The sequence below is a fragment of the Culex quinquefasciatus genome, chromosome 3 (assembly GCF_015732765.1).
Source record: "Culex quinquefasciatus strain JHB chromosome 3, VPISU_Cqui_1.0_pri_paternal, whole genome shotgun sequence".
Classification (NCBI taxonomy): Eukaryota; Metazoa; Arthropoda; class Insecta; order Diptera; family Culicidae; genus Culex; species Culex quinquefasciatus.
The window spans coordinates 47,655,240-47,668,502 of NC_051863.1; the positions used below are offsets into that span (position 1 = coordinate 47,655,240).

The window sequence follows — 13,263 nt, forward strand, 5'->3', positions numbered from 1 at the left end:
AACCGCCACTTAATTACCGAATATGCCGAAGGTCTTGGGTTTGAGTCTCGGTACCGGTACTTTTTTTTATAGATGATTTTTTTTTGAAGATGAACCCATGAGTAAAGTACTCTCGGTAATTTCGGGATTTATCCTCTCCGTCCGCACACAGTACCATTTTACTACCGAATCGTGCTCTTTATCCTCTCGTATACCGATGCCCAGTTCTGGGTGTGGAATTCAGAACGCTTTGAAAATAATTTTTATTTTAAAAAATTAAACTAAAACATTTGGGCAGAGAAATTTTCCGAAAAGCAATTATAGCATTACTATTCAATCTTCTGCAAGGTTTGTGAACCTTCTTTGAAAACAAAAGCTCGTTTAGTTTCAAATGAGCGATATTTCGAAGCATGGATTATTGTATTTTTGCTGGATATTTTTGCAATCGGCTTATTATTTTGAAGTTTATTTTAATTTTTTCCTTCAGTTCTAGATATTTTTTTTTTGAATAGGTCCTATAAACATATGAAACACAATAGTTTATAAGACCTTTTTAAAACAAACTCTGGAATTGCTTTATTTGATTCACTTGTTCCTCCAACCAAAGATAAATTCCATAGGGACGTGGCGTTACATCGTGCTGCCACCTGTTTTTTTTAAGTGCAAGAGTGTAAAAGTGCTGAGTCATCGTCTAAAAATAGACGGCGTCCTATCTCGCCCAGCAAAATGAAGTCGATAAAGTAGTCGGTTTCGATGCGAAAAAGTGGAAAACAACTACTACCGACAACTTTATCGACTTCATTTTGCTGGGCGAGAAAGGACGCCGTCTATTTTTAGACGATGACTCAGCACTTTTCCACTCTTGCACTTAAAAAAAACCAGATGGCAGCACGATGTAACGCCACGTCCCTATGCGGATAGTCCTTTCGAAAAAAAACGAGAAGAAAGTACTATTTGGCGAGAGTTAAGACCTCTCGCGCTACAACAACAATTAGTTCGCAGTTCAATATGTCGGAGGTCTCGAGTTCGAGACTTGGCTCGGACATTTTTTTTTGACGGGTGATTTTTTTTTGGAAAATGAACCCACGAGTAAAGTACTCTCGGTAATTTTGGGATTTATCCTCCCAGCCCAGTTCTGGGTGTGAAAACCAGCGAGTTGAAGTTACTATTTCAACATTTTTAAGGGCTTGGGAGCTGGAATTTAAAAAAAAATAGTGCATTTTTGTCATAAAAGAAAAGATTTTTAGACCGATTTGTATTTTACTTTTAAATTTGAATTTAGATTCAAATTCACATTTTCCATCAAAAATCATTTCCCAGTAAAAAATATGTATTGCATCGTTTTCAAAACAACCTTCAATAAAAACATCGAAAATATTAAATTATTCCGATTGTCTCCTTCCCGGGATTTCCTGGAATAGAATTCCTGGGATTTTCCAAAACTGGGAATTCCCGTATCCCGGAAATCTTTATGTTTTTTTTTGCCTGAAATGGCCGTTCAAGTCACTTGTGACGGACACGAATGGCGAACAAAGAAAAACAATAAAAGGAACTTTTTCAAAACTTTTTTTTTTATGTAAAATCGCGATAACTCGTGATGGTTACAAGCAAACCCTTTATGTTTATACCTACATCAATTTTTTTGTAATTGTCTCCTCTTCAAATTTGTAGACATTGTTACACTCTTAGAAAATAATCGTGTACAGCTACAAAAAACACGAAATTTTAAAATGTGTTTTTTTGTCTAAATGAAATTACCCTTCTGGGTTAATGCAGATTCGAAAAGTAAATTAAATTATTCTTGATAAGAAATGTTCAAAAACAATTTACAGGTAAATAATAAAAAAATGCCAGCATTTTTTTTGATGAAAAATAAGTTTTTTTTTGAAATTCTGAGTACGCCGTCAAATCGGTTGTCCAATTTTGCATAAAAGTCCCTTTGACACCAAATTTCCATCTCATCACCATTTCAGGCATTTTGAAAAACACGTATTTTTTTGCATGCTCAAAACTAGAAGGGGTCGTATTGCTCCTCCGTCACAACATATCAAAAAACGGACCTCGGATTCGTGACCAGGAACAAAAGTTACCCCTTAGGACAAAGTTTTGCGTAAATCAAAGAGGGGCCGGGGCAACTGCTGTGTGAGTTGGCGGAGAATTACCCATTTCTGATTGGAAATAGGATGATCATTTAGTGACGAGCACAAAAACGTTTTTTTCCGGAATACCTTCTTTAATTGCATAATAGAAAAATTAATTAGAGGAAGATTCATTTGCTGCAATTTTCCAACTGAAGCTCTAGTGAAACGTTTAATAGTTCCTAAAATCTGCTTAAATATGTCCACTTGGTTAATGGATAGCCCCTCAATGAAAGCGTAGAGAATGACTCATCGGAGATGTTCTCCGATATTTAAGAGCGAGTCCACGAGCAAAGCATACCCATCTCGCATCGACCTCACCAATCTGCCTTTCAGGGGTTGTTTGTACATATAAAACTAACATCTGGCCAAAATATGAGCACTCTAGGTCAACGGGAAGTGGGGCAAATCGCGACACAAAGTTTGAAGGTTCAAAAATGTCAAAAAACTTAAAAAGACTATAACTTAAGCAAAATTCAATTTAATTTCAAAATTCAAAATGCATCTGAAAGAGCTTAAAAAATGCATCAAAATGCAGGGTAGAGCATCCCAATTGGTTAAATCTAAAGGGAGTTATTGGCATTTTAGTGAAAAAATAGCATAATTTTCAAACTCAAATAAAAAAGTGTTCCATCCAGCTATCAACTCGGTTCGACCTGCAGCTTGTAGGGGACATCTGGGACTACCATCTAAGACTGAGAACGCTTTGGGTAAGGCAGTTTTACACATTAAATAGACACTTTTTCTTTTAGTGATTTTTTTGGTTTTAATTTTTTGCTCGGGGGACCCCTTAGATAAAATTTTTCGGTGATAATTTTATCATATTCGTGTTCCTGAGACAATTTCACAATAGAAACATGCACAAAAATGTTTATTTGCATCAATTTTAACCTTTTAAAAAATTAAAGTTTAAAAAAATTTAGAACCTGCTTTTTTTCTGGTGTCATCCTTGGAAACGAACTTGATTTTCAATAAATGTGAATCGAAGATTTTTTTTTACTTTCATTTTTTAAAGGGTTAAAATGGATGAAAATACACATTTTTATGCATGTTTCTATTGTGAAATTGTCTCAGGAATACGAATATGATAAAATTATCTGCGGAAAATTTAATCTAAGGGGTCCCCCGACCAAAAATTAACAATAAAAAAAATCACTAAAAGAAAAAGTGTCTATTTTATGTGTTAAACTGCCGTTCTTAGTCTCAGATGGTAGTCCCAGATGTCCCCTACAAGCTGCAGGTCGAACCGAGTTGATATCTGGATGGAACACTTTTTTATTTGAGTTTGAAAATTATGCTATTTTTTTCACTGAAATGCCAATAACTCCCTTTAAATTTAACCAATTGGGATGCTTCTCCCTGCATACTGTTGAATTTTTTAAGTCCTTTTAGATGCATTTTGAATTTTGGAATTAAATTGAATTTTGCCTAAGTTATAGCCTTTTTAAGATTTTTGACGTTTTTGAACCTTCAAACTTTGTGTCCCGATTTGCCCCACTTCCCGTTGACCTAGAGTGCTCATATTTTGGCCAGATGTTAGTTTTATATGTACAAACAACCCCTGAAAATTTCAGGCAGATTGGTGAGGTCCAAACGACGTCACATACAAAGGGGTATGCCCTGTTCGTGGACTCGCTATTTTTATTTTTTTATTTTTTTTTATTTATATTTATTTTGATTTTTTTTCCATGTACATTCATTCAGTTAAAATTATTGAGTGTCCAATCACAATCGATGACTTTTCACCTCAATTTTAAATACTAGCAACTTTCATTTATTCATGAAATATTGTAGCTTTCGCTATTCAGTGATTTCAAATGTAGGAGGTCCTACATGTATAAAAGGGATGGACTCACTCTTAATTTTTTAGTCCATTCGACGTCGTCGTGCTATCTTGTCGCACCCGCCATTTTGACGTTCCGAGAAAAACGCGTTTTAATGTTTGACCTTGAATATACAAAAACGAGAGCACGCAATGTAAACAATAACAAACACGTTTTGTTTGGCTGACCATTCTGTAAATTGTCCCAAAGTTTGGTTGAAGTTGATTGCTGGAGTCCCGAGTTATAATTACAAATGTTTACGGTAGTCTAGCTTGTACGTGCGACAAACGCATCCTGACTTTCCTGGCCTGAAATCCCTTTGGCCTTTTGTCGCACTTACATCAATTTTCAGGGAGTGACAAGATAGCACGACAAGATTGAAACTACTTTCATATGTAAAGTGACAAAAATGCACGGAGTTTTTTCGGTTTTGTTGAATATCTCAGGATTGAAATCGAATTTTGGGGATCTGTGAAGGTCAAAAGGTGAGGCATTGTGGGCTGCACAAAATGGCGTTCTTAACTCCATTTGACCCAAAATGCACTTACGTCAAGTTAGCACGATGGCGACGATATTCTGATTTTTTTGTTGTATTCCGAATGCTTATAAAATCGATTTGACGATGACTTGACAACTTTGACAACCACCTTCCCTACCAATATAGCAAACATTTCCCTCTATTTCTTTTTTTTTTGCCCAAGCAACCCTTTCATTCAGAAAATTACCATGTAATCCGGTCACACGTGAGGTCAGATAAGAAATAAAAAAATGACCTGAACTGCTGACCAGTTGCTTTTCCTCAGCTCAACCTTAATCGAGTCGAACTAGCCAAAGAAATGTACGAATCCCATTAGCAATGTCAGGTTCCACGGAAGGTCGGAAACGGTCCCGCGTGACACACTACTGCTGCTGCAGGTCATTACCGTCGGCGCGTCAACCCGTGTCCTTCGGGGAGGACACCCGACTGTGGATTGCTGGAAAATGTGACATTTTAAAATGTTAAATGATTGATTTTCGACATTTAACTTTATAATGGACAGTTTGTGGCAGAATACACAAATTTGTCACAAAAGTGACAAACCATTCTCATTTGGGTGTAAAATCGTAGAAGAAGAAAAAAGCTTCCACCAACTCTAACGAGAATTGCTTCCGAGGACCGTAAATCACACGTGTGGCACGACGACGGTGGTGCACCGTTATTACTAACTTTCATCAGATTTCTGGCGTCTTTTCCGAACGGGTTAACCCGCAAGCGTGTTACGTGAGACTAATCAATCAAAGCCACGTGAATGGAGGGGGGGGGCACCGGAAAGGTTGGGGGGTGGTGTGCTTTTGTTTTTGCCACTCGACGCGAGCATAATTAAATTTCTGCAGCATGAGCGATTCAGTGGAAGTAAGTTATGGGGAAAATTTGAACCAACCCAGCTTTTCAGGAATTGGGATTACGGAGCGTCGCCATATTTTTTCAAATTTTAATGATTTTGTATGGCTTTTCAGCTACTCAAAAGTTGCTTGCATAATAAGTTACTGAAAAAGTGCATTGAAGCTGGGCATGGTGATGTTGCAGCTCGTCATACGTTTTTTTTTGTAGTTGTTTCAAAACCATTATTATGTGCTAAAACGCCACTTTGTTTATCGTGAAAAGCTGATGGTACATACACACTTAAAAATAAATAATATTAAGCATTTCCATAAGGATACAAAAAAAGCACCAGATGTCAAAATAGATCGTGCTATCTTGACACACCCTCAAAACTGCTGTAAATGCGACAACTGGCCAAAGAGATTTCAGGTCAGGACGCGTTTGACACACGTACATGCCCGACTTCTGTAAACAACCAAATTCAACCAAACTTCGAAACAATGCACAGAACGGTCAGTCAAACAAAACGTGTTTGTTATTGTTTACATTACGTGCCCTTTTCGGAACGCCAAAAATCGACTTGCGACAAGATGGCATGACCACGACGAAATGTTAGCTTTTAGCTTCAGTACTGTTTTTAACAGCCCCAAACGTGCACGATCCGCGGGTGATTCCAGGAACAGAACAAAATTGGTATGGAACTGTTGTTAGTTTGTAGGTGTTGGTGTGCTATTCAGAGGTGAGCTTGTGGAATTTAATTGCGCTACCATTTGTGCGGGCTTCTGCGAGCTGCCGGAAAGTTTTGCTGATTGCTGGCACTTCAAACTAGAATGTTTTGTTTGGAATGTCCAATTTGGCACTTTATAATTTTTCATCAATTTAGAGGTGTGGTTGTGGGGGTTCTAGATGCAATATTAAAGTGAGTTACAACGAGAGAATTAGAAATAGAGTTTATCAGTTTTATTAAAAGTGGAAATGCTTAAGGGGTTACAAACATGTGAAAAATCACGAAATTTCATAATTCAGAAAATTTAATAAATCAAACTTTCATGAAGATATTTTATGATTTAAGTAAGTTACAGACGATTTTAGCTGAAAATGCTGCCATGCGCAAAGCGAACTGTCAAACTTCGCGACCGTTTTTCTCTGAACACAGAGTTGATTTACGGGTGCCACGATATCTCGAGATGGGATGGACCAAATTGGCTGAAATTTGGGGTGAAGACTCGCAAGACATATCCCGTGTGCATGACGAAGCCCGATTTTGAAATTTTGCATTTTTAAGACGTACAAAAATCGAAAACTTTCGATTTTTTACATGAAAAAAATAAAAATATTTTTATCTTTTTTTAAAATAAACTTTTTGAAAATCGGCTTTCGTCATGCACACAGGATCGGTTCAACGAGTCTTCACCAAAATTTTGAGCCAATTTGGTCAATGCAGTGTTGAGATATCGTGGCACCCGTTTTTTGAAAATGCTAAGTTCATATAGCTGTATCTCGGCAATGATACAACCAAATGTCTTCAAATTTATTTTGTTAATAGTTGAAAATGTATATTTTAATGTCCTTAAAACAGATTAAAAAAAAAGTTTAAGTTTGTGCTCAAACCAACCTCTGACATTTTGGCCGCTTTACATGTATGTAACCCCTTAAGTTTCTATTTTAAATAGTTTTTAATCGTAATGATTTTTTGTTATCAAAATGAATCATTTCAATTCAGTTAGCAAACCAAAGGATCCAGGTAAGGAACATCCTGGAAAGAGCATAACTAACTACATCTGTAGTTCTGTTAGATCATTCGAATTATCTTGATCATAACAGTATACCTCAGGTTGCGACATTAGAAAATGGTGTGAGAGATTTTGTTTACAAAAGTGAGCAAACGCGGGCACTTATTTAAAAAAATGAATAAATGCGACGTTTTTAAAAAAGTTACCTGAAATGGCTTTTACTTGAAAACGGTGCATTTTATCAAAATTTCACTAAAGTACTTTTTGATTGCAAATTAAATTTTACATCGAAAAATGAAATTGAAAATTTTTTGCGAATAATATTTCGAGTTTTTTTTAAATCAGTATTGATTCAAAAAGTTGTAACTCGGGCAAAGATTTTATGCACATTCTGGAAAGTTGGCATTTGATATTAGAAAATAAAAAAAACTAAAATAGTGTGTTTTTTCAAATCAAGATTTAGTAACAAAAAATGACATTAAAAATCAACAAAAATGTTTCAACGTGCATCATTTTTTTGCAGTGTAGTCCTTATCCATTAGGGTGGGTACGTTTTTCAAAAAGTTCTCGGATCAAGTTTTAGTATGGTTCCCCTTGTAGGGCATGCCCATAGGGACTTTCATGCCAAATATCAGCTCATTTGGTTGTAAACTGGCTGCGCGCATCAGGGTTAAAGTTTACATGGGAATTACTATGGGAAATTGGAACTTTTTGTTCAAACGCTCCTACAGGTCTGGGAAAATCACGCGCCAACTTCTGGTATGGTCAGGCCTATGGGGAATGGTCTGGAGAACACTTTTCCCGAAGAGAGCATATGGATTCGTTGTCCCTAGACCTGGCGCATCGGCAAACAATCCGATGTCTCCGGAATCAACGGTTTCCCCTGAAAAAGCATAAAATTTTCCTTAGCATGCTATGAAAGCTTGATGCACACGGCGACGCCATACGTCAGGCAGCTACCACGTGGGTGAGAAACGGCTGGAATATTCAACTGCAAACCGTCTTTTAACTAGAAAATGATCATTTCAAGTAATCCTGATATTATTTAGTCGAATTCAGAATCTTTGCATAGTAAATTTGTATTTTTTTGCAAATATTTCAACCACGTGGTAGCTGCCTGACGTATGGCGTCGCCGTGTGCATCAAGCTTTCATAGCATGCTAAGGAAAATTTTATGCTTTTTCAGGAGAAACCGTTGATTCCGGAGACATCGGATTGTTTGCCGATGCGCCAGGTCTAGGGACAACGAATCCATATGCTCTCTTCGGGAAAAATGTTCTCCAGACCATTCCCCATAGGCCTGATCATACCAGAAGTTGGCGCGTGATTTTCCCAGACCTGTAGGAGCGTTTGAACAAAAAGTTCCAATTTCCCATAGTAATTCCCATGTAAACTTTAACCCTGATGCGCGCAGCCAGTTTACAACCAAATGAGCTGATATTTGGCATGAAAGTCCCTATGGGCATGCCCTACAAGGGGAACCATACTAAAACTTGATCCGAGAACTTTTTGAAAAACGTACCCACCCTATTATCCATACCTACAACTTTACCAAAGACACCAAATCGATCAAAACATTCCTTCAAAAGAAACAGATTTTTGAATTTACATACATCATTTTTGTATGGACAGCATCCAAATTTGTATGGAAAATTAGATGGACAAACTAATGATTCAAAATGGCTTTTTTGGGTATACCGAAGGCATCAAAAGAGTTTCAGCTGGAGTTAAAAAAATCAAAAATTAAAATTAAAAAAAGATCGATTTCGTAGAGAATTGCTCAATTACTACATAAATCTTTTTTTATTTTTGAACTTAAATTTTTTCAGTATCAGTTTTTTTAGTATGCTTAACTTCTTTTGAAGAAATAATTGCTTTTGCCCCTTGATTTTTAGGATTTTTTTTTAATAGTACTGTTTATATCCATAAAAATATCCTATATGGGTCATTCCTGCTCAACTGAGTACACTTTTGGACTCAACCTTCACCGATTTGGACCAAACTTGGAGGGAACGTTCATCTATCGTTAGTCAACAGAAATCCCAAGTTTAGTGCTGATTGGACCATCCCTTTATTTTTGGCACCGCCGTCTTTTTTGACGTTTTCTAAAAAAAACTTTTTTTTCTTGCACTTTGCAACTTTATGAGCAAAAGACTTTATAAAGGTTGCATTTTATAGAAAGTTGTCCAAGGAATTCCATTAAAATAAAATTTTAATCCTTAAATGCCCTCTTATATTATATATTAAAGTTTTAACGTTTTAACGTTTTAAGATTTTTCAGTTTTGACCAATTCCTTATATTTTTAAGTGTTTTATTTTATCACCATCGTGTTCCCCGGACAATTTTACCTAATAATCAATGTAGACTTCAAACTAATATGAACTATTGGCGAGATACAGCGATTTTACTGAAAAAAGTTTGATTTTACGCTGCACTCTGTCCTATGAATTCAAATCCGAAAACCGAACTATGCGGGATTCATCCCTTTTTGTTGAAAAGTACACCATGTAATTCCGAGTGCTTGAAAAATTATATCCTATACATTTTAGTTTTCTCATCGTTCTCGTTCATTGGCTTTGTTTTTGCTTTTGTTATCTTTTTATTTACATTGCTTTTGAATAATATAATATTCAATAATATTTTAACTGAATGAATGTACATGGAAAAGAAAAACTGAATAAATATAAATTAAAAAAAAGCCTGTCATATTTTTTAAAATTTCTGGAACATTGAAACAAATAATTTTCAAATTGAAAAAGTTGATTTGACCTTTTCCCATTTCACCTCTTATTTATGAAATTATTTGATTCTAGTGCTTCTACATCAGTCGTCGTTCCTGGAAACCAGTGCTGCAAATTTTCAACTGGTCTAAACGAATTGACATTTCTCACCTACTCTCGATCTGTTTTCAAAATGACTGTCAACTGCTCTATCTCATCCCCGAGATGAACTGACATTTCCATACCAATACATTTTCAAGCTTTTTGAAACATAATAAATTCCACGTCAGTCACGAAAACTCTGTCACATGACATGAACTCAGCACCAGTTTCCCATATAAAAACATCTGAAAAGGGCGTATGACACATTTTAAAATACATTTGTTAAAATATATTTATAAAATGTCAGACAGTAACACATTCAATTAAAACTGTGAGCATTTCGGACATAATAAATAAAAAGAAAATTTAATAAATGTTAATGTTTCTTTTTTGCCTCATCAGCATTTTTCTTAATATATAATTTTAAAAGCTTCATTTAAAAACATCTATTCAATTGCCAAGTGCTTATTGTTCAAAAATATTTCTGTTTAACAAACGGGAACAGGTTGAGGATCTCAACTTGGGAAATTGTTTTTTTGTTTTTGTTAGTTTCGTTTTGGACCTTTTATTTTGTTAATGCTTTGGATCGAGCTGTCAGATTTACGCGCGCCTAAAATAGATGAGTTGAACGAAAGAACGTGACAAGCAGGAAACCTGTTCTACAATGGAACCGCAGGCCGGAACATCGAGGGCCGGAAAACGGACGACCAAGGCCGACTTGATCCGGAGGAACATCAGAATCGACGGAGAAGGTGCAAGCTGTGCGATCGACGAGTTCAGCGGTTGCGTGTATGCCCAAGCTAAGCTCGACGTCGGAAATTTTGGTCGGCACTTCCTGAAGCACCATTTGGATGTTGCCACAGATATTGGGCTGGGACCGCCTGCTGAACCGGGATCTACTCCGGTTAAAAGACGGAGAACGATTACAAAACGGCTAATTGCCATTGATAAACAGTTATTCCTCCAATCTGCGATGAAAATCGTTGCTCTGCACAACATGCCACTGTCCTGCTTTCAATGGGAAGGTCTCAAGGACATTTTTGATCCGATTTCCGAGACATTGAACACCACAATCAATCGGGACAACATAAAGCGTCATTTACACGCCGCCGCAACCCGGATAAAGCTTGTTCTGGGCAGAGAGATGAAGGGCAAGCTGCTGAGTCTGAAAATAGATTCCGCCTCGCGATCCAACCGGCATGTTCTTGGCATCAACGTGCAGTACAAGTTCCGGGGGAAGCGTGTGATACGCACGCTTGGTATAACAATTTCGCAACATTTTTTTTTAAATATCGTTGTTAAATTTATTTCTCCACAACTACAGCAGGGTGGCCACCAGATTTCGATTTTCGATTTCCCGGTTTTTTCCCGGTTTTCTCCCGAGCCCAGAAGGAATTTTCCGAAATGTTTTTAAACCAAATTACAATGTTTTTTTTAGGCTAACGATAGCACCAACATACTTTCTGAACGCATACATTTGGTTCAAAGTTTGAATTCCTCAAGAAAGCTTTAAAATCTGGAGTATAAAGTAAGTAAGTTGTAAACGAAGCCGTTTCTAATTTCCATAATGATTGGGATTTTACATCAACATACATGTAGATTTTATAAACTCAAAATAAAAAAAAATCGTTTTATTTTTTAGAATGAGATTAATTATTACTACAATTTATTAATTTTGTAGAAAAGAATTGCAAAAATAACTTGTTATCAACATTTATGCAAATACTCGTTAATTCGTTAATTACCCCGAAAATCAGGGGGCAAAAAATTTAAAAAAAAAACATCAAAATTTCAATTAAAATTTTAGTGCAATCTGCTGAAATCAATATAAAATGCATTCAATTGCGTTTGGAATCATTTTTAAGCATGTTTGGGTTGATTTATTAATCTTTGATTTTTTAAAATTTTACACCATTAGTTTTTTTTTTATTTTTGTTACCGTAAAATCTTAAATTTTTTGAAGACTAATGGTTGCAAAACAAATAAACTAGTGTAAAATGCATTTTTGAACACTTTTTGCATTCAAATGTTGAGACTATGGATTGATCCCCCACTTGACCCCGGCCAGAGCCAAGGGACAACAACTTTGAAAAATATTAGCATCGGCCTTATTTTCAACATGATCTCAATTTTTGTGTTGATGTAATAACCACCTTAAAGTAATTGCCTGTATTTTAAGTGACTTTTTTGTAGCAGAATTCTAAATATATTGTATTTGTAAAATATCTGAAACTTTGCAAAAAAAATCATTGCAAGTTGTCCTTAATAATTTGTCTTGCTGAGAATCTCAAATATTATCAAATAAAATAATATTTACAAACAGAAACTCCATGATATTATTATTTTTAAGTTGGAATATATTATAATTCAACGGTTCTCAACCTTTTCTAGGCTAGGTACCCTTTTTCGTGTTACTTAAGCTGCTGGTACCCCCTAGCGTTCATACATGAAATTTTTCGTTTGCATGAGATTTTTTTACATTCCAATTTACGAAGAAAGAAACCTGAATTTTGAAGTATTAAAAATTTCGTAAATTTTGTTTCTAGAGTTGTTTAAAAACATGTACTGGATAGGCCACACAACGTCCATGTACATTTCTTCAAATCAGTTTTCTTAATAAAGCTTCAAAATAAATTGTTGTACCCTGTTTTTCTTTAAAACTATCTACTGAAAATGCCTTTAAATTTGGAGAAATTCCTTTTGTAAATTAAATTTTCGTTGTCTTTTTCATTGCTACAAACATCTCCCATATTTTTTTAATTTTATTTTTATGTAAATTTAAATTTTGTAAATAGTTTTTTTTAAGTTGTAGCTATTTTCAATTGAAAAATTATTCTATTTAATGGTTGAGAAAATTCTATTCTGCTTTCTTTTTAGAACATTTTTGATCCATTCTTTTGTTGCTGAGATAAAAGCCAAGAAAAATATTTTAAAATAGTGTATTTTGTGTGACAATTTGAAGGAAATGTCTTGATCTTTAAATTTAGAGAGATATTTACTGTAATGTTGTTTTCGTACTATGAGATCCATAATTTCCACAAAAAATCCTAATTTTTATTTTATGCAAAACAAATATTTTAGCAAAAAAAGGTCGAATTGAAAATATCTAAACATGACATAAGATTATTTTTACCAACATGGTAGTAAATGGTAGTTGGCACAATATACAAATTTGAAACAAATATTTGTAGAAAAAAAAAACAAAAAAAACTCAAAAACGGTGCACTTTACTTTAAATTCATAAAATTTCTAAACGAATGCAAATTGTTGATATATCATTCAAATATTTTTTAAACATTTTCTGATTGATCAAAAACAATTCGCCCGTAATTCATTTCACCTTAAGCATGGTTGTTATTTTTTTGCTTCAAAGCAATTTGTTATTTTTTTTTCTCTCAAGTATT

General features: G+C 35.1%; 1 protein-coding gene across 5 annotated transcripts in view; it reads left to right on the forward strand.

Annotated features, from left to right (window-relative positions):
* Nucleotides 1-13,263, forward strand: part of LOC6052037 (GTPase-activating Rap/Ran-GAP domain-like protein 3) — a 333,316-nt gene that overhangs the window by 103,661 nt on the left and 216,392 nt on the right. The window lies entirely within an intron of this gene.